The sequence below is a fragment of the Lutra lutra genome, chromosome 7 (assembly GCF_902655055.1).
Source record: "Lutra lutra chromosome 7, mLutLut1.2, whole genome shotgun sequence".
In the NCBI taxonomy this organism is placed as follows: domain Eukaryota; kingdom Metazoa; phylum Chordata; class Mammalia; order Carnivora; family Mustelidae; genus Lutra; species Lutra lutra.
Genome location: NC_062284.1, coordinates 38,373,744 through 38,395,230, shown reverse-complemented (window position 1 = coordinate 38,395,230; position 21,487 = coordinate 38,373,744). Strand labels below are relative to the sequence as shown.

At 37.9% G+C, this 21,487-nt stretch overlaps 1 protein-coding gene and 1 pseudogene across 11 annotated transcripts in view; one reads left to right on the top strand and one right to left on the bottom strand.

Annotated features, from left to right (window-relative positions):
• Window positions 1-21,487, bottom strand: part of TCF12 (transcription factor 12) — a 390,676-nt gene that overhangs the window by 252,583 nt on the left and 116,606 nt on the right. The window lies entirely within an intron of this gene.
• Window positions 20,222-21,273, top strand: LOC125103751 (L-lactate dehydrogenase A chain-like; annotated as a pseudogene).

The window sequence follows — 21,487 nt, the reverse complement described above, 5'->3', positions numbered from 1 at the left end:
CCTGAATATGCCCAGGGAACCACTGTACTTTAATGTAATTTCAAGTTTTATCTCTTTGTCCTCAATATACTTGAATAACTGGGGCACCTGGGTGGCTCGGTTGGTTGAGCGTCTGCCTTTGATTCAGGTCATGATCTAAGGGTCCTGGGATCGAACCCCGTGTCAGACTCCCTGCTCAGCAGAGTCCACTTCTCCTTCTGCCCCAGCCCCCCGCTCATGCTCTCTCTTCTCTCTCTCAAACACATAAATGAAATCTTTATATATATATATGAACTAAAGGAAACTATGATCTTCCTAATCTTCCTTTCTTCTCTTCCTAATGTAGAAGTTTCTGGTTAAAGGTAGAAAAATACATTTTTAAAAGAACAAAAATATTTTAGATAAACTCCATGGTTTGTCTTTTATTTCCATGCAAGTTATATTTTAACTCTCCTTTCCTAGTTAAGGGAAGGACAAAATTTGGCAAGAAGGTAGAGAGTAGATTTTCCTGTAGGTGATTCAGCTCTAGAAATCTCAAACAGCAGATCCCTAAAACTCAATCTGCATGTATAGCAAAATAGTACTCAGATATTTTTCTATTATTGACAGCTTTCCCTAACCCAGTTTCCTATTCATACACTGTAAGTTAATAGCTATTGATCCCTTTCCAATAAAATTAAAATGTAATTTTTTCATTTTATTTTGCTCAAATATGTAACATTAGTTCATGTTTAAAACTACCATTTTGTAATTGAAATTCCTTTCCCCTAGAAATCCACCAAGCTGTTTTAAACATGGCTTTTATCAGAGGCACCTGTTGGCTGGGTTGGTGGAGCATGCGATTTTTGATCTTTGGGTTGTGAGTTCGAACCCCAACCTGGGTGTAGAGATTACTTTAAAAAAAAAAAAAGATATAAATATGGCCAGCTTATATCTTACTACACCGTTGACTGTGACATGCCATAGGATTTGGTTTAATAATACAAACGTGTTTAACACTACAAAGTCCTTTCTGAATAAGGAATACTGATTTTCTGCCATGTCTATCTAAATTGTGTACACACATGTGAGAGAGAGAGAGAGGGAAGAAGAGATCAAGTACATATTCATGAACACGAGGAGAAAAATGGAAATCAGTACTAAAATGGCATCTACCTTTTAGTTAATTTGCCCATTAAAATCAAGAGTGCTTCTTGTAGCAGCATCAGAAAAACAAAGAAATAGAACACATGTACCTAACATATTAAACAATCTTTGGAAGAATTGCTACCAACAACCAACATGATCGTAAGAAAATGACAGCCTGGACTGCTTCTTTATCTCTCTTCTCCCCAGTCCCACACCGGATCCTTTGACACTTCTACCACCCTCACACTCACCTTACAGTCCGGTAGCTTGTACTATCCTTTAAAATCTACAGAGGGGGGCGCCTGGGTGGCTCAGTGGGTTAAAGCCTCTGCCTTCGGCTCGGGTCATGATCCCAGGGTCCTGGGATCGAGCCCCGCATCGGGCTCTCTGCTTGGCGGGGAGCATGCTTCCTCCCCTCTCTCTCTGCCTGTCTCTCTGCCTACTTGTGATCTCTGTCAAATAAATAAATAAATAAATAAAATTTTAAAAATAAATAAATAAATAAAAATAAAATCTACAGAGGAAGCAATTTTCTAAACTATTCTGGTTTTATTACTTTACGTTTTATCACTTCACAACTATCAATTTAAGAAAATGATCATGTTGTAAATTTTTACTTCTTTTTCCAGGGAAAAACAATTGACCTCTCCCCTCAATTAGCTGACTTCCTCTCTTAATTAAAGTAACCACATAATCCCAACATCCCAGTTATTTGCAGCTGTCCAAATCCTATGACCTACTATAACGAAAGCCTAAAAAAATTCTTCTACAGATGGAAAAATGATATAGGGCTTGCTTCCTTCTTTCCTCTGCTCCATTTAAAAGTCTCTGACATATGACACCAAGAAGAAACAATCAATAAAGGAAAAAGGTACACTTAACATCATGAAAATGAAAAGAAATGAAAAAGGCAGCAAAATCATATGTCTGATAAGGAACTTGTATCTAGAATACATAAAAAACTATGATAACTCAATAAAGAAAAATTATAAAATCAGCAAAGGATCTAAACAGACAGTTCTCCAAAGAAGATGTACAGATAGCCAATAACCTCATGAAAGGATGTTCATTATTAACTATCAAGGTACAAATCTAAACCAAAATAAGATACCATTTCAAACTCACTAGGATGGCTATAATCAAAAGACGATAATCACAACTGTGGGTCAGGATTTGGAGAAACTGGAACCCTCATACATGGGTGGTGACATTGTAAAAGGTGCTAACCATTTTAAGAAGAGAGTGTCACAGTTCCTCAAAATATTAAACATGGAATTACCATAAACCAGCAATTCCACTCCCAGGTAAATACAAGGACTAATAAATGGCAAATTACAAAATACAGTCAACCTGCCCTTTAAAATAGCTCCTTTCCAACTCTCTTACTCCATTCCTATTATCTCCCTAATCCAGGCCTTTATCTACATCAAAATGCCTTCATCACCCTCAAAATTGGTATTCTTTTTTATCCATTCCATGCCAGACTTAGTGAGGATCTCACAAACACTGCTTCAAAGATGTCAAAAGTCCCTCAAAGCCCCACTCAATTTATCACTCAAGGCTTCCCACAATCTCATCTTGACCCACTTTTCTAGTAACATCATAAAATCCCATGTGATTCCAATTAGAAGTTTTCCAATTCTTTCAGGTCAGGATCTTCAGTGTCTCCCCCCCCCCCCCAGAAAATAAATATAAATATAAAAACAAATTAGAGAATTAAGAAAATTTTAATGCATCTAAGATACCCTTCACAGTCCATCCAAAGCACCTTGTACATAATATGACCTGAATGCAAACACTTTTCATATTGTCAGTTGAATAAAACTACTCTTTTAGGAAACACTACCATTTTTTTTTTTAAAGATTTTATTCATTTACTTGAGAGAGAGAGAGAGAATCACAAGCAGGGAGGGGTGGAGGGAGACGTAGACTCCACTGCTGAGCAGGGACACCCCCCCACACACATACAATATGGGACTCAAATCCAGGATCCCAGGACCATGACCAGAGCCAAAGGCAGATGCTCAACCAACTGAGCCACCCAGGTACCCCAACACTATAATTTTAAGAGTTTGAAATCAAATCCCCAATTAATTACTGTGCATACATAACCTATATGGATTACTTAATAACAAAGACTGTTTCTTCATATGGTAGGTAAGGAAAAAAAACTGTACCTATTTCATGGGGCAGGCTATAAGAACAAAATAAAATAATTCATGTTAAGTACACGTAGAAAGCACTCAGTAAAATCTAGTATTATTATCATTATTTCCTAACATATATACAAAGGTCTGGAAATGTACATGTTGAGGGAAATAGTTTATGTGTTAATATGGTTTCTCCTATGGCACCCACATGATACCAGGGTACTAAATGTCCTTAAAAACAAATATCACAGTAAAAGGAATTTTAAATGACAACATCCCCTTTTCAAATAGTAACTTAGATTCTCACTGCTTTTTAAAAGGCAGTATTGTGAAACGCAATAATGCTGAGCTGGGAGTCAATGTCCTAGTTCCATATTCAAGTCACAGTTTTACTGTTTATTAACTATATGTTTTTGGGAAAGCCATTTAAATCCTTTAAGTCTTGTCCCTTATATATAAAATAGTGATATTAGCACTACTAAATTCACTATACTATTGTATTAGGTGAAAAATATACATACATGAAAAATGCTTTGTCAACTACTTACATCTCCTTATAAATCCATACACACACACACACACACACATATGTATAGAGATACAGATCTATTCTTATTTAAAAATCTCCCCTCTATGTTGTCATAATTAAGAAACATATTCACATCCACAAAGACAAACATATAATATCCATAAATGACCTTAAAACCACACTTTAATTATCTATTTCACTGCTGCCTCTTCAACATTACAATCCCTTTCAGAAGTGGAGACATTTTATTGAGCTGAGTTCCAAAACTTCTTGTTTACCTAGATATGGTCAACTGTAGTGACAAAACATATAAAAGAAGACAGAAGCAATAAATAAGGATAACCAGTCAATCAACTTAATCATCTTCAGTTTCAGTACCTTACAGTTCAAGTCCACTAACCATCTGACAGCGAGCCGTCAACGGGAAGAACAGAAAGTCAAGATTCTTCCATTCATAGTATAATCAACAGCAAAAAATAGTCTTGGATACTCAAGAAAATCTGAAAATTTGAACAATTTTAATACATATTACCTAGGTAACCCAAATATTCCCCCCAAAAGGACAGCTATTTGCTTAAAGAACTGCTAATTGTATTCAAATACAAATAGGAACTACCAAACTAACATGGTGATCAATAATGCAAAGTAGCTCACTAATAAACTTAAATTGAAATAGCCTGAATTTCGTAACTACCATATCACTAACTCTGAAGAATGAACAGCTTTAGTTAAGCATTCTTTTATTTTTTTTAAAGATTTTATTTATTTATTTGACAGAGAGACAGAGATCACAAGTAGGCAGAGAGGCAGGCAGAGAGAGAGGAGGAAGCAGACTCCCTGCCGAGCAGGGAGCCCGATGAGGGGCTTGATCCCAGGACCCTGAGACCATGACCTGAGCCGAAGTCAGAGGCTTAACCCACTGAGCCACCCAGGAGCCCCAGTTAAGCATTCTTTTAGAGAGCAAATAGCATTTACATGGATTCTAAAGAGTCAATTCATGGCATCCATTTCTGAACCACGTCCATTACTTTTTTCTAATAGATACCCTAGTGTTTAATTTCCTTTTGAACCTGTGCAATCCCTGCCAAATGCTTGTAGAGCTGTGAAAGTATACGTATTTAGTTAATGGCACATTTTTTAGAATTAAATAAGCAAAGCTAGTCAATTTTTCCTAATGTTACATAAAATACTCTAAGGTAAAAAAAAATAAAAAGTAAGAACCTTCTTTCTTTCTCAGGCCTGTTCATGTCCTTTCAGCTCCTTGCAGTTAGCAGGAAACTTTCACAGCTTAGAAAATAAGATGTAAGGAGCCAAACTATCATATATACCAGGAATGGCTCTAAAAATTAAAAAAAAAAAGAAACTAAACATATTGCCACCAATGTTCACACCAAATTATTAACTCACTTCAGGTAATAAGGTGGAAATGGAGAGAAAAGACTAAAACATTTGCCATCACCAGCCATGAAGCCAGTAATGCCTAAGGTCAAAGGAGTCCAGGATTTACCACTGCTGAATAAACATTCCATGTTACCACCACATTAAAATACCACCTCCTTTCAAATTTTAATTTTATTTTTTAAATTCTCATACAGGAAAACTGGTCCCCTCCCCTTTTGGTGTACAGTTCTATGAATTTTAACACAATTATAGTTTTCAGCCAATATTTCCTCAAACATTTTTTTTCTGCACTGCACTGTTTCTCCTCTCCTTCTGGTACTCTAACGACACAAATGTTAGCCCTTATGTTACTGGCCCACAGTTCTCTGATAATTTTTTTTTCCTATCATTTTTCTCTTTATGATTCAAGACTGAAAAACTTTCTATTGGTCTATCAAGTTCACTGACTCCTCTTTCATCTCTATTCCATTATCATATTGAGTCCATCCAGTGATTTTTTTTCTATGATCATTATATTTTTCAGTTTCAAATTTTTATTTGGTTCCTCTTTATTCCTTAAGGTTTTTGCTGATACTTTTAGCTTAACACTTACCACAGAGGTATTTGCAATGGCTTATTCATGTGTTTTTATAATAAATGATTTAAAGTTTATATCTGTATTATAATCCTTTACCAACATGATTTGAGGTATTTATGGTTCTTTGTATTTTGAGTAATTCTGGATTATATCCTTGACATTCTGAATAGTATGCTAATATAATGAGGGAACAGAAGGCCAGCTGAGGACAAAGCAAACGCTGACACCCTGCAACTTTCCCCCCACCCCCACTCCTGGGTGGGACATATGTGACATTCTTTAGGAATCTCCCACCTATCTTAATGTTAATATCTTGCTAGAGGGAAAAATGACCTTGACAATGGCAAGACCTCAAGGCCTCCAGCATCTTGTAGGTCCTCTTTAGCTATGAAAGTTCTACTGAAACCTCCCTTTTCCTTACCTCCCCAACCCCATCGTACATAACCTGCCACCCCTCACAACCCCAGGGCAGCAGCTCTTTCTGCCCATGGGTCCTGTCCCCGTGCTTCAATAAACCACCATTTTGCACCAAAGATGTCTCAAGAATTCTTTCTTGGTCATCAGCTCTAGACCTCACTCCACCAAACCTCACTTATATTCTAAAACTTCATCATTTGGTGCCCACCATGGGGCTCTGGGTCTTTACATTTGGATGCTGAGGTTCAGTGAAAAATTGGTACTTTCTGTCCTCTTCCTTTAGTCTCATTTCAGGGGCTTTTCAAGGAGTATGGTCTTATCGGAACACTTGCATGTCGACTGCTCACGCTGTAATCCTCTAGCCCATGGCTACTCTACGGGGAGGAGAGTCTGACTTTTGGCTGGAAGTTAGTACCCTGGCCAGAATGGTAATAAGACCCAGAAACTTGATGCCCTCTCTTTATTCCTGTTCTTATATAAAGTTGTCTGTCTTGAGCATGGGACAGCCACCTAAGTCACCAGGATGGCTGCCAATCTTAAGACTCCCATATAAGGTTTCCTCCTGATTGATCTAATGTGATCACCTCCATATCCCTGGTCTAGCTGCTTCTGGCTGCAGGACCTCCACTAGGAGCTGGCTGAAACCAGTACCCGACTGAATTAAAACCCAACTGGGGACCATTTCTCAGGGAAGTTGGCTATAAGGATTATGTGTGTTGGAATGTCGCTTAGACCATGTGGATTTCAGTCTTTACTATTTCTTGTCAGTGTCTTCTACTAACTACTTAAAGCTACAAAATTCGGTAATTTGCCCTTGTAAAACTTGTCTAGTATTTTCCACGGGTTAAAATGGCAAAACAGTACGCAACCTTCAGGACAGACGGTGGCACGGCATGGCACGGCATTTCAGTCCGTTCACCAGGTACCCATGGACAGCCTAGGATGAGATGGGGTAGGGGAGGGGCGCCAGCACCCCTACAGGGCCTTTTATGGCAGGAATGCCTTCACGGGGAAGGCAGGATCATGATAAATAGCGATGTCTTGTTGAGGGACACCTCCAGTCGCTTTTGACACATGGGAACCTCTGACATATCCTACGTGGGACGCCACCCAGGAGTTGGGAGGGATTTGGTAATGGACCTTCTTTACTTTTCTGGGAGCATGGCCTCAGTAGGCTTCTTCAGTTCCCAAGAACTCTACCTTGGAGTGCCTTTTAACCCAACGGAAGCAAACTGCATTGCAAAACTTAGGAAAGGACTGAGCTCCTGGAACACTGCATGGCCTCAGTGGGATCTAACAGTTAGAGCTCCTCTGCAGGAAACAGGGCAAATGAATCTAGGGTACTTTATTGCTCTACACCAAGACCCCAACCTAAGGGGCTTTTGCAGAATGTGTTTGCCCAAATGGGTCAGCTAGTAAACTCCCTCCTGACATGTTAGATGATAATTATCTAAATAAACCTTCTCCTAGTAAGCCCAGGTTGCTGGAGAATATACAGGCCATCCCTAGCAAAGGGGGACTCTGACTTTATTCCTCCTGATCGATGTGGGGGCTTCTCCCTCACTCATTTCCCATGTTAATGGCTATAACTAGAGGGAAAAATGACCTTGACAATGGCAAGACCTCAAGGCCTCCAGCATCTTGTAGGTCCTCTTTAGCTATGAAAGTTCTACTGAAACCTCCCTTTTCCTTACCTCCCCAACCCCATCGTACATAACCTGCTACCCCTCACAACCCCAGGGCAGCAGCTCTTTCTGCCCATGGGTCCTGTCCCCGTGCTTTAATAACCCACCATTTTGCACCAAAGATGTCTCAAGAATTCTTTCTTGGTCATCAGCTCTGGACCTCACCCCACTGAACCTCACTTATATTCTAAAACTTCATCAAATAGATGTTTTCGTTTTTACAGGCAGTTGACCCGATTAGGTAGGTTCAAGCTGCAAGTTCCAATATGCTTTCTGTTGGTTGTGGTTCCATTTACCAGTCCAGTTTTCAAAGCCTTTCTATTTGGATTTTTCCTGTCGGTGGGCCACCCAGTGGTCAGTCTGTAACCTGGGTGGTTTTACCTTGTATCAAAATTTTCTTTGAAATGCTAATTAGGATCAGATCTTTCTTTGCATCTGCACAGATTTACAGGGAGCCCAGGTAGTTGTACACAAACAACTTCATGAGTCTCCTTCCCAAGTTCTTTACTCTTCTTCTCTCCTGGCACTTTCCAATCTACTGAAGACCACTCTTCTCTGTCCTCCAGCCAGGACCAGTCCGCATCATGCCTGTCAGATGACATATACTGGGAGAATGGATTAAAGAAAGCAATGGAGTTTGTCACGGCCTTCCTGGAACTACAGCTGCAGCAAGCAGACATTAATTAAGGTTCCCCTCCCTCAGAGTTGTGGCTCCCGTAGACACCCCATGCAAAGTGATTCATTAACATATGACTGCTTGAAACTGAGTGTGACAAAATACAGTAAAAGGGAAAAAACAAAACAAAACAAGGGGTGACCCCAACTCTTAATAGCCTTTCACCCTTTCTCATTCCTCAAGCCAAAACTAGAGAGCTTCTGGATCTCACTCTGTCTGTATCACTATGTTCAATTCCAGGTTTCTGGCTGCACTGGATTAGGTCAGGGGATCCTGGAGGCATTTTGAAAACTGTTGCTTTTCTCCAATCAGCTTGTTGCTATTTACCATGTATTCTGTCCAGGTTTTACAATTACATTCAGTTGTAAAGAAAGAGCAGTGTGTGTTTATTCCATATTACCCAGACCCAGAGGATACTATCCATTTTTAAGTAAGTAAAAGAATCTTACATTTCCTGATTTCTAAATTCTGGGTTTTGGGTCTATTAGCCTAAGATAATTTCTAATACCCACCTGTGGTAAGAAACGAGGTCAGAAAGACGAGAAGATTGATTTAATCCCCCAAACCTCAAGCCAACAATCTTTTTAGCAGAGCTCCTGGCTGCAAAGGTGACAGAAACATCACTGACCGGGCTTCTGCCAAATGGCAAAGAAGGTAATGTTTATCTGAGTTCCACAAAGCCACATCAGGGAAGGCCTTAGCAATCACATGACAAGAGCCAACACTCTGATAACAGGAATAGCCCATAGCACTTAAAAGTAAAGGTAAGGTGTACAAAAATACGGAACTAACAGCATCTGGTTAAAAACTTCATAAAAACATTTCCATGTTGTTTGTTTCATGAATACAAATAAGAGTATTACTCTATTTAGATGAAAAGTCTATCTGCTCCAGAAATAATCACTCACATATTTAACAATGGCAAATATGTAGGAGCTGCCTTAAGGCTCTATTCAGTACAAGTGGCAAGGGGCTAGCATCAACCACAACATATCCAAGATCAGGGAAACGGATGGAGTCCATAGTTGCCCAGGATTTGATAAGAAAGGTTGATCAATCCAAAATATCAAACATTAGCCAGTCCAATTGCCTAAAAGTCCACCATACAAATATATATTACAGTTATACATGCTAGGTACTGTGCTATATGCTAGCTAGAAAATTAATGTGTAATGAGTCTTACATGTAAATAATGCAATTAAGAAAAATAAAATTGATAGTAAGCTTTATTTTCAATATGACTACTGCTACGTAAAAACAGAAGGAAGAGGAAAAAGAAGACATGGATGGAAGAAAAATAATAAGATGAGGAAGAGGATAAGAGGAGAAAAAAGATGGGGAGGAGGTGGGGAAGAAGGGTAGAAGGGGAAAAGGAAGCTCAAAAGGAAGCATACTGAAATGTTTACAGTATTTGGGTTTTAGCAGAGAGACAATGGGCAACATTATCCCCATTTTTTTCTTCCTGCCCACACTTTCTAAATTTGCTCTAATTACTGCAAAAATAAGAAAAAAATATTTATTAATATGGCAAACTACCAACAATAACCATATGACCTAGAAGTCCCACTCCTGAGTATCTACCCTATAGAAATGCAAACAGATGTTTACCAAAAAAATGATTTAAAAATGTTCATAGCCATTCTAATCATACTCTCCAAAAACCATAAAATAACACAAATGTCCTTTAACAAGGGTAAAAACAACAACAATAACTGTGGTACATCCACTTAATGTAATACTGCTCATCAGTAAAAAGGAACCAACTACCGATACATTCAACAACATAGTTGTATTTAAAAGGTAATAATATGCTTAGTCAAAGAAGCCAGTCTCAAAATGTTATATACTATATTACTATATTTATATAAAAACTCTCAAAAAGATAAAGCCATAATAATAAAGAACAGATTAGTGGTTCCAAGGGATTAAGATAAAGTAAAGGGGGAGAAACAGCATGAGCTAGTTTTTTGGGGTAATAAAGTTATTTTGAATCTTCATTGTGGTAGGACTTACATGAATCTACACTTGTGTTAAAATTCATGGAACTATATACCAAGAAGAAGTCAATTTTAGAGGTGCCTGGATAGTGCAGTCAGTTAAGCGTCCAACTCTTGGTTTCAGCTCAGGTCTGATCTCAGGGTCATAAGATAGAGCCTGCTCAAGATTCTCTCTCTCCCTTTCCTTCTGCCCTGCCCCCACCCCCACCCACACACTTACATGTGTGAGCACGTGCACACACCTCTCTCTCTCTCTCAAAAAAAAAAATCAATTTTATTACACATTAATTTTTAAAATAAAATTTAAAAACAGCCATGCTGAACAACTCATGTATAATGCTACAAAATACATTTTTTCCAAACAACCAGAATTGCAGAGTAGCAAAAATAATTAAAAAAATAAACACAGAATCAATAATCAAACAAAAATCCTAACAAGCTTATTTGAAATAAATGCATATGGAAATACAAGGCCCAGAATGGGCTAAATAATTTTTAAAAAGAGAAACAAAGTTGTACTGACTTACAGTATCTAATCTTATGATTTACTTCAAATCAACAGTAATGAAGACACTGTGAGGCAGGCATCAATGAAATATACTGATAATGAAAGAGAACAGAGTCCAAAAATAGAACCAAAGATATGTGGTCAAATAATTTTCAACTAAGACCCTAAACAGAAACTCAACAATGAAAGGACAGTCTCAAATAAATAGTGTTAAAACAACTGAGTATCTTATGGAAGATAAAAAAGAAAGTCCAACTCCCATCATACATTTTACACAAAAAATTGAAATGGCTTAGAGACCTAAAAATGAAATCTGAAACTATTAAAGTTCTGAAGAAAACAGAGGAGGAAAATATCCTTGCAATTTGGGATTAGGCAAAGATTCTTTTAGGCAGAACAAAACTTTAATCACACAAAAAGCTTCATTTGGTTTCTTCAAAATTAAAACCTACTGCCCTTCAAAAAACTGTTATGAAAATGAAAAGACAAAAACTAGGAGAAAACATTCATAATACATATATCTGACAAAGATCTTACATCCAAAATTGACAAAGAAGATACATGAATGGACAATAAGCACATGAAAAGATGGTTAAAATCATCAATCATCAGGGAAACATAAGCTAAAATGAAACACTACCACATACTCACATGAATGGCTAAAAAGACTTGCTTAAAAAGACTGACGACAGCAAGTGTTAGAGGATGCTGAGCAATTGAGAACAATCATCCACTGCTTGTACAAGTGTAGAATAGTTCAACCACTTTGAAAAGCAGCTTTCCAGTTTCATAGAGTATAAACTATATACTTCTAATATGACCCAGAAACTTTACTCATAGGTATTTATTCAAAAATAACAAAAACAAAATATTCAGGGGCACTTGGCTGGTTTAATCAGCGGAGCATGTGACTCTTGATCTCAGGGTTGTGGGTTTGAGCCTCACACTGGGTATAGAGATTATTTAAAAATTAAATCTTTTTTTTAAAAATGTCCATAAAAAGCTGTATACTAATTTCAAAACAGCTTTATTCATAACAGACAAAACACTGTAAACAATCCAAACATTTATCAACAGATTAATGGATACACAAACACTGGTATATGGAAAACTATTACCAAGCAATAAAAAACAACTAATTTCTAATGCATGCAACAACCTGAATGAATGTCAAAAACATTATTTTATGGCTAAGAGATACATGAAAAAAAGTTCAACATCACTCGTCATCAGGGAAATACAAATCAAAAAGCACAATGAGATACCACCTCACACCTGTCAGAATGGCTAAAATTAACAACTCAGAAAACAACAGATGTTGGCAAGGATGTGGAGAAAGGGAAACCCCTTTGTACTGTTGTGGGAATGCAAAGTGCTGCAGCCACTCTGGAAAACAGTATGGAGGTTCCTCAAAAAGTTAAAAATAGAGCTATCCTATGACTCAGCCATTGCACGAATAGGTATTTATCCAAAGAATACAAAAGGGCTGATTTGAAGGGGCACATGCACGCCAGTGTTTATAGCAGCACTATCAAAAAAGCCAAATTATGAAAAGAGCCCAAATGTTCATTGACTGATGAATGGATAAAGAAGATATGGTGTATATGCACAATGGAATATTACCCAGCCATCAAAAAGAATGAAATCCTGCCATTTACAACAATGTGGATGGAACTGGAGAGTATTACGCAAAGAGAAATAAGTCACTCAGAGAAACACAAATATTACATGATTTCACAGAATATTATATGATTCACAAATATTATATGATTTCACAAGAAACAGAACAGATGAACATAGTTTCAGGAAAAATAAAATAAAAACGGGGGGGGGCAAACCATTAGAAACTCTATAGTTAAGAGAACAAACTGAGGTTTGCTACAGAAGAGGTATATGAGGGGATGGGCTAAATGGGTGATGGGTATTATAGAGGGCACTTCTTGGGATGAGTACTGGGTGTTATATGTAAGAGAGCAATCACTAAATTTTATACCTGAAACCAATACTACACTATATGTTAACTAAGTTGAATTTAAATTTTAAAAACTCCAAATACGTAAATTTTAAACACATTTTTAAACACTGCAAAAATCATAATACTCTGAATAAATTCTCAGTGTCCCACCTTTTGGGACTGCATCAAAATGTAAAACCAAACTCCTCAAAGATATGAAATAGAAAGTAAAGGGCAATTTCACCCAGGAAAAACAAAAACCAAAACCAACAAAACATTGTTTAAGTCAAAGAAATCAGATACAAGAGTTTATTTTATATGATTCCATTATTAAGAAGTTATTTCTAGAACAGAATAAAACTAATCTACAGTGATAGATATAACCTAATCTACAGTGACAGGTATCAAATTGTTCCAAGGGACTGGTGTTAAGGAAACTGATTACAAACGATGACAATAAGGCAACTTTCTGGAATAATGATGAACATGTTCTATACATCTAACAAAATAAATCTCAAAACTACTGAAATACATACTTTAAATGTATTTACTAATAAATGGATTCAGTAAAATTACAGAATACAAAATTAATATTCAGGTTGTATTTCTATACACAAAAAAAAAAAAAGAAAGAAAGAAAGATTAAGAAAATAATCCCATTTACAGTTGCATCCAAAAGAAAAAAGTGGGACACCTGGGTGGCTCAAACGGTTAAGGGTCCAACTCTTAATTTTAACTCAGGTAATGATCTCAGGATTTTGAGAATGGGCCCCATGTCCAGCGTGGATTCTCTCTTTCCCTCTCTCTCTGCCCCTCCCCCACCTCTCTCTCTCTTAAAAAAGAAAAGGGGGTGCCTGGGTGGCTCAGATGGTTAAGCATCTGCCTTCAGCTCAGGTCATGATCCTGGGGTCCTGGGATCGAGTCCCACATTGGGCTCCCTGCTCCGTGGGGAGCCCGCTTCTCCCTCTACCTCTCTCTCTCTATCTCATGAATAAATAAAATATTAAAAAAAAGAAGAAGGACAACAACAACAAAGTAACTAGGGATAAATTTAACCAGGAAGTGAAAGACCTATACTTTGAAAACTATAAAACATTAATGCAAGAAATTGAAGACTGCACAAATAAATGGCAAGGTATACCATGATCATGGGTTGGAAGAATTAATATTGTTAAAAAAAATCTGTATTACCCAAAGCAATCTGTGGATTTAATGAAATCCCTATAAAAATATCAATAGCAATTTTTTTTACAAAAGTAGAATAAAATTAATCCTAATATTTGTATGGAAACACAACAGACCCCAAAAAGCCAAAAAAAACTTGAGAAAGAGGAACAAAGCTGAGGGTATCACAATACCAGATTTCAAACTCTACTACAAAGCTATAGCAATCAAAATAGTATGGTACTGGCACAAAAACAGATTTAGCTAAAAAGAACAGAATAGACTTTATAGAAATAAACCCACACTTATATGGTCAATTAACCTCCAACAAAGGAGGCAAGAAAATACAATGGAGAGAACACCGACTTTTTAATAAATGGTGTTGGGAAAACTGGATAGCTCCATGCAGAAGAATGAAACTGGACCACTTTCTTACAACACATACAAAAATAAACTCACAAGTGATTAAAGACCTAAATATAAGACCTAAAACCATAAAACTGCTTTAAAAACAAAAACAAAAACAACCACAGTCAGTAAAATCCTGGACATCAGTCTTGGCAATATTTTTCTGGATATGTGTCCCCAGGTAAAGAGGAAAAAAAGCAAAAACAAATAACTGGTACTACATGCAACTACAAAAAGCTTTAGCACAGTGAAGACTATCAAAAAAATGAAAAGCAAGCTGCTGAAAAGGAGAAAATACTTGCAAATGATATATTCAATAAGGGGTTAATATGGAAAATATATAAAGAACTTACATAACTCAAAAATATATATATATTAATCAGAATATATACATATTCAACTAAAAATGGGAAGAAGAACTAAACAGACATTTTTTCCAAAGACAGAAGGCCAACAGACACATGAAAGGATGCTCAACATCACTCATCATCAGAGAAATGCAAATCAAAACCACAATGAGATATCACCTCACACCTGTCAGAATGGTTAGAATCAAAAAGACAGGAAGTAACAAGTATTGGCAATGATGTGGAATAAAGGAAACAATTGTGCATAGTTGATGGGAACGTAAATTGGAGCAAACACTCTGGAAAACAGTACAGCGGTCCCTTAAAAGACTAAAAATAGAAATGTACAATCCAGTAATTCCACTTCCGGATATTTACCCAAAGAAAACAAAAACACCAATTAGAAAAGATATGTACACCCCTATGTTTACTGCATTATTATTTACAAGCCAAGATATGGAAGCAATGTAAGTGCCCATCAACAGACGATGGACAAAGAAGATGTGGTATATATACACAATGGAGTATTATTCAGCCATGAAAAGTAATGAAATCTTATCATTCACAACAACATGGATGGACCTAAAGGGTATCAAGCTAAGTGAAACAAGTTGGACAGGGGCACCTGGGTGGCTCAGTTGTTAAGCATCTGCCTTCGGCTCTGGTCATGATCTCAAGGTCCTAGGATGGAGCCCCGCTCAACGCTCAGCAGGAAGCCTGCTTCTCCCTCTCCCCCTCCCCTTGCTTGTGTTCCCTCTCTCACTGTTTCTCTGTCAAATAAATAAATAATATCTTTAACAACAACAACAAAAATAAATTAGAGAAAGGAATTATATGATTTCACCTACATGTGGATCTAAAAACAAAAACAAAAATGAACGAACAACAACAACAAAAAAAGCAGGCAAATAAATGTAGAGAACTGGTAGCTGCCAGAGGGGAAGGGGGTGATGGGATAGGTGAAACAGTGAAGGGGATTAAGAGGTACAAATTTCCTAAACTTATTATGATGAACACTGAGTAATGTACAGAATTACATTTACACCTGAAACTAATATAATACTGCATGCTAACTATATTGAAAAAAATCAGTCATTACGTACATAAGTAAATGGTACAAACTTCCAGTTACAAAATAAACAAGTCGGGGCGCCTGGGTGGCTCAGTGGGTTAAGCCTCTGCCTTCGGCTCAGGTCATGATCTCAGGGGCCTGAGATAGAGTCCCGCATCAGGCTCTCTGCTTCCTCCTCTCTCTCTGCCTGCCTCTCTGCCTACTTGTGATCTCTGTCTGTCAAATAAATAAATAAATTCTTTAAAAAAAATAAACAAGTCATAGGGATAAGAAGTACAACATATGGAATACAGTCAACAATATCACAGTAATCTTGCAGGGTGTCAGGTGCTAACTATACTTATTGTGGTAAGCATTTCATAACGTGTATGTAATTGTCAAATCACTATGCTGTATACCTGAAATTAATCAGTCAACTATACTCAATTTAAAAATTTAAAATTACGTATTTTACTATATATAAATACACACACGTATATATAGTATAAATAACTGAATATACAAAATATATACTATATTTTATTACATGCAATAAAATACATATATAAAATCAACTACTGTACTGAATTAAATTCAATAAAATAAAATTTAGCAAACTCATATAAAGCAAAGTATAATACAGATCTATTTTCTGGCTTGAATATTTACCCATCAAGGTATAAATATTCAAACAATTAAATCAAAGAAATTTTGTCTGTGAGAACATGGAAAAGTGGCAGGGAACACTGGCAGAAGTCTTAGGAGTCATTTAGTCTTCCCTTCTATTTAGTGCAAGAGTCCTACCAACAGCATGTGAAGCTGATGGTTTTAATGAATCAGTGCAGATGTAACCAGACCTCTCAGGCAGTCTTTCTCCCTACCGAAATATCTTAGAAAACTACCTTCAAAAATTCTGAGAGATGAAAATTGTGCTCTTTTGCAGCAGGAGTTGGCCTGTGGATAAATCCAACCTATTGTCTATCTTTACAAATAAATTTTTGTTGGAATACAGTCATGCCCATTTGTTTTCCACATTATTGTCCATGGCTCCTTTCATGTTACAATGGCAGAGTTAAACTGTTGCAAACAAAACCCAAAATATTTATCTGGTCCTTTACAAAAAGTTTGCCTCCCACTTTTCTAAAACAACACCAGTGAAGTCTGTATCCTCTTTTCCATGACAGTATTAAAAAACCTAGAGATTATTAGTCCCATTTGCTTTTAGTCTTTTCTTCCCATTTATGGACTATTACTCCTATGTCACTATTTTCGGTAGCTCAAATCCTTAAGCATGCCCTTCTCTACACTATAATTGATGAATGACCCTCAGATAAAGTAGGAAAATGAATCCATCATCCCATCTAGGAAGACAGTGGAACCGTTTTCTGATACAACATTTCTATTAATGAAGTTTAGGGTTTCATTTATCTTTTATATTCATAAAGAAAAGAGGTTTCATTTACTTATCTCTTGCTCCTTCACGCTGCTGACACATATCTTTTACAGTAATAACTTTTTTAAAAGGCAATGTGTATGTATTACTTTTGTAAACAAAAACACTCTATGAGGAAATATCCACACATTCTTTTCAACATAATTTGTCTGGATCTGAGCACCAGATGTTATGTCACATATTTAAGGCTCCTACGTGATAATTTTCTCTTTCTCTTCTCTTACTGTAAGCTATAGCTCTATTCTGTTGTTTGATACAAGTTTTTCCATATGAGAATTATTCTCCTGAAGGAAACAAAACAGGCTCTATTATACTGAAAGTACTAAAGGAACATTCAGGAAACTGGTACACAGATGAAGAGCTTAGGAAGAAGCGGGAGAGTGCCCCAAAATACCAACAAGTGTGATTTGGTGAAAGATGCAAAGCCTTATAGATCAGACAACACTAAGCTTGACATAGATTCTGTTCCTTCTTAGCTGTATCATACAGGATAATTTCAAAAGTAGATTACGGTGAAGATACAATTGGTGAGCCAAGCATTACCTTAAATATGTATTTTTTAAGATTTTATTTATTTATTTGACAGACAGAGATCACAAGTAAGCAGAGACGCAGGCAGAGAGAGAGGAAGGGAAGCAGGCTCCCTGCTGAGCAGAGAGCCCCATGTGGGGCTCGATTCGAGGATCCTGAGATCATGACCTGAGCCGAAGGCAGAGGCTTTAACCCACTGAGCCACCCAGGTGCCCCACCTTAAATATTTTTAAACATAAAACATAACCAGTATTTTGATGTAGGAATCACCTTTACCTAGTGCCTCAGACTTCTATCTGGAAGAACTCAATTACCTGCCTTAACCCAAAGAAGAATAATAAACCTCCTGACTAGTGTGCACATTTCTTTCTTTTTTTTCTTTAAGATTTATTTATTTATTTATTTATTTGACAGAAAGAGAGAGAGAGAGAGAGAGATCATAAGTAGGCAGAGAGGCAGGCAGAGAGAAAGGGAAACGGGCTCCCTGTTGAGCAGAGAGCCCGATGTGGGGCTTGATCCCAGGACCCTGAGATCACATCTGAGATCATGACCTGAGCCAAAGGCAGATGCTTAACCCACTGAGCCACCCAGGTGTCCCTAGTGTGCACATTTCTTGAATATGTGGAGCTAATATCATAAAGAGCTGGCAACACTAGTGATTGACACTATTCTTCCAATCAGGTTTTGGAATGGAATAAGGCAGAAATTCTGAGTATTTTTTTTGTTGCATCGGCAAGCCCATTTGGCAGCAGCAGCTCTAAAGCTATGAACTCTCATCATTGTACCATTAATATTACTGATGTTTTAAACTTCATATGGAACTCTCTTATGTCTTAATTTTCATTTGGTTCCAAACTCAGGATCAGGAACCCCCCCACACACTTTATTTTTTAAGATTTTATTTATTTGACAGACAGAGATCACAAGTAGGCAGAGAGGCAGGCAGAGAGAGAGGAGGAAGCAGGCTCCCTGCTGAGCAGAGAGCCCAATGTGGAGCTCGATCCCAGGACCCTGGGATCATTGCCTGAGCTGAAGGCAGAGGTTTTAACCCACTAAGCCACCCAGGCACCCCCAGGACCCCTTTTCTGAATATGGGTCCTCTGATTAGTGTTCTACATCGCCCTTCTTGCATAAGTCATACTCGTAATTCAGTGTTCAGCTTATTTCCTTTTTAAAAAAAAGATTTTGTCTATTTATTTGAGAGAAAGAGAAAAGCCGAGAGACAGCATGAGTGTGGGGAGGTGCAGCACAGAGGGAGAAACAGACTCCCTGCTGAGCAGGGAGCCCAACATGGGCCTCGATCCCAGGACCCTGAGATCATGACCTGGGCCACAGGCAGACGCTTAACTGACTGAGTCACCCAGGAACCCCTCGCCCTGCTTCTTTAAAATATAACAAAAACTAATGCATTTGCAAAGAAATAAATTCAGAATCTTCCGCATTTGTTTTTCCTACAATCTATTAAGTCTCATTACGTCTAATTTAATAGCAAGTGCTTTAGCTCCTTATCATTATGTCTTTCCAAACTTCCAATTCAGCTTTCATAAAACAATCTTTGTTAGGAATTCATAGATTTAATTTTAAGGATTTTTTTTTTCTTTTTTTATTTGACAGAGAGCACAAGTAGGCAGAGAGGCAGGCAGAGAGAGAGGGGGAAGCAGGTTCCCCAGCCACCCAGGCGCCCCTCATAGATTTAATTTTAAATGAATAATTATTAACAGGCCTGGGAACAAATACAATTGACTCTTGGTAAGGCTACAACTCATATATTAGAGCGGAAGCACAGAAGCACACTAGAGTATAACTGATTAGACACAAATGACCAATGGGTCCATCATTATTAGTCGGTGTATTTTCCAGGGGGATGGAAAGAACTGATTAATCTAACTGGAAGAAGAACTTCAATATCCTCACCTTTAAAATGGGGATACCCCTATCCTTCTTTTAAGTTTCCCATGAGGATTAAATGAAATACTAGGTGTAAATTGTCTAGAGAAGTATTTGGCACAAACCAAGTGCTCAATAAATACATGAGGCCAACACTTAATGGAACCAAGCTCCATATCCAAACAGCAGAAAATTTATGACACAAGTCAATCTTATCTGAATAATCTACTTGAGGTAAAAATTGGGAATGTTGTTGGGGATTATTTCCCATAATCCCGGCTAACGTTTCAGTATGGGAGACAAAAACAAATTTTAAAACTTCCCCAATAGTGCCGGAGCCGCGCAGCCAAGTCTGGATCCAGTCTCGTGCGCCGCTGACGCCCGCCCTCCCGACGTGCACTCCCAATTCCTTTTGGTTCTAAGTCCAACATGGCAACTCTCAAAGATCAGCTGATTCAGAATCTTCTTAAGGAAAAACATGTCCCCCAAAATAAGATTACAGTTATTGGGGTTGGTGCTGTTGGCATGGCTTGTGCCATCAGTATCTTAATGAAGGACTTGGCAGATGAACTTGCTCTTGTTGATGTCATGGCAGACAAACTGAAGGGAGAGATGATGGATCTCTAGCATGGAAGCCTTTTCCTTAGAACACCAAAAATTGTCTCTGGGAAAGACTATAATGTGACTGCAAACTCCAAGCGGGTTATTATCACAGCTGGGGCACGTCAGCAAGAGGGAAAAAGCCGTCTTAATTTGGTCCAGCGTAACGTGAACATCTTTAAGTTCATCATTCCTAATGTCATCAAATACAGCCCAAACTGCAAGTTGCTTATTGTTTCCAATCCAGTGGATATCTTGACCTATGTGGCTTGGAAGGTAAGTGGCTTTCCCAAAAACCGTGTTATTGGAAGTGGTTGCAATCTGGATTCAACCCGGTTCCATTACCTAATGGGAGAAAGGCTGGGAGTTCACCCATTAAGCTGTCACGGGTGGATCCTCAGGGAGCATGGAGACTCCAGTGTGCCTATATGGAGTGGAGTAAACATTGCTGGTGTCTCTCTGAAGAATCTGCACCCTGACTTAGGCACTGATGCAGATAAGGAACAGTGGAAAGAGGTTCACAAACAGGTGGTTGACAGTGCCTATGAGGTGATCAAACTGAAAGGTTACACTTCCTGGACCACTGGACTGTCTGTGGCAGATTTGGCAGAAAGTATAATGAAGAATCTTAGGCGGGTGCATCCAATTTCCACCATGATTAAGGGTCTCTATGGAATAAAAAATGATGTCTTCCTTAGTGTTCCTTGCGTCTTGGGACAGAATGGAATTTCAGATGTTGTGAAGGTGACTCTGACTCCTGAGGAAGAGGCCCGTTTGAAGATCCCCCACTCTGAAGGATCCAAAAGGAGCTGCAGTTTTAAAGTTTTCTAATGTACCACTTCACTGTCTAGACTACGACAGGGTTTTAGCTGGAGGTTATGTACATCATCCTTATTATCTGATTTGTTACTTAAATAATATCAAAATGGCCTAAGGAAAAAACATCGGTTTCCTAAAGTTCTAAATAGGAATGGTTCAGCAAACCCTGCAGCTATACCCTAATGCTGGATGATACCTGCCTTTGTAGTCCTAAATTGGTTCATCT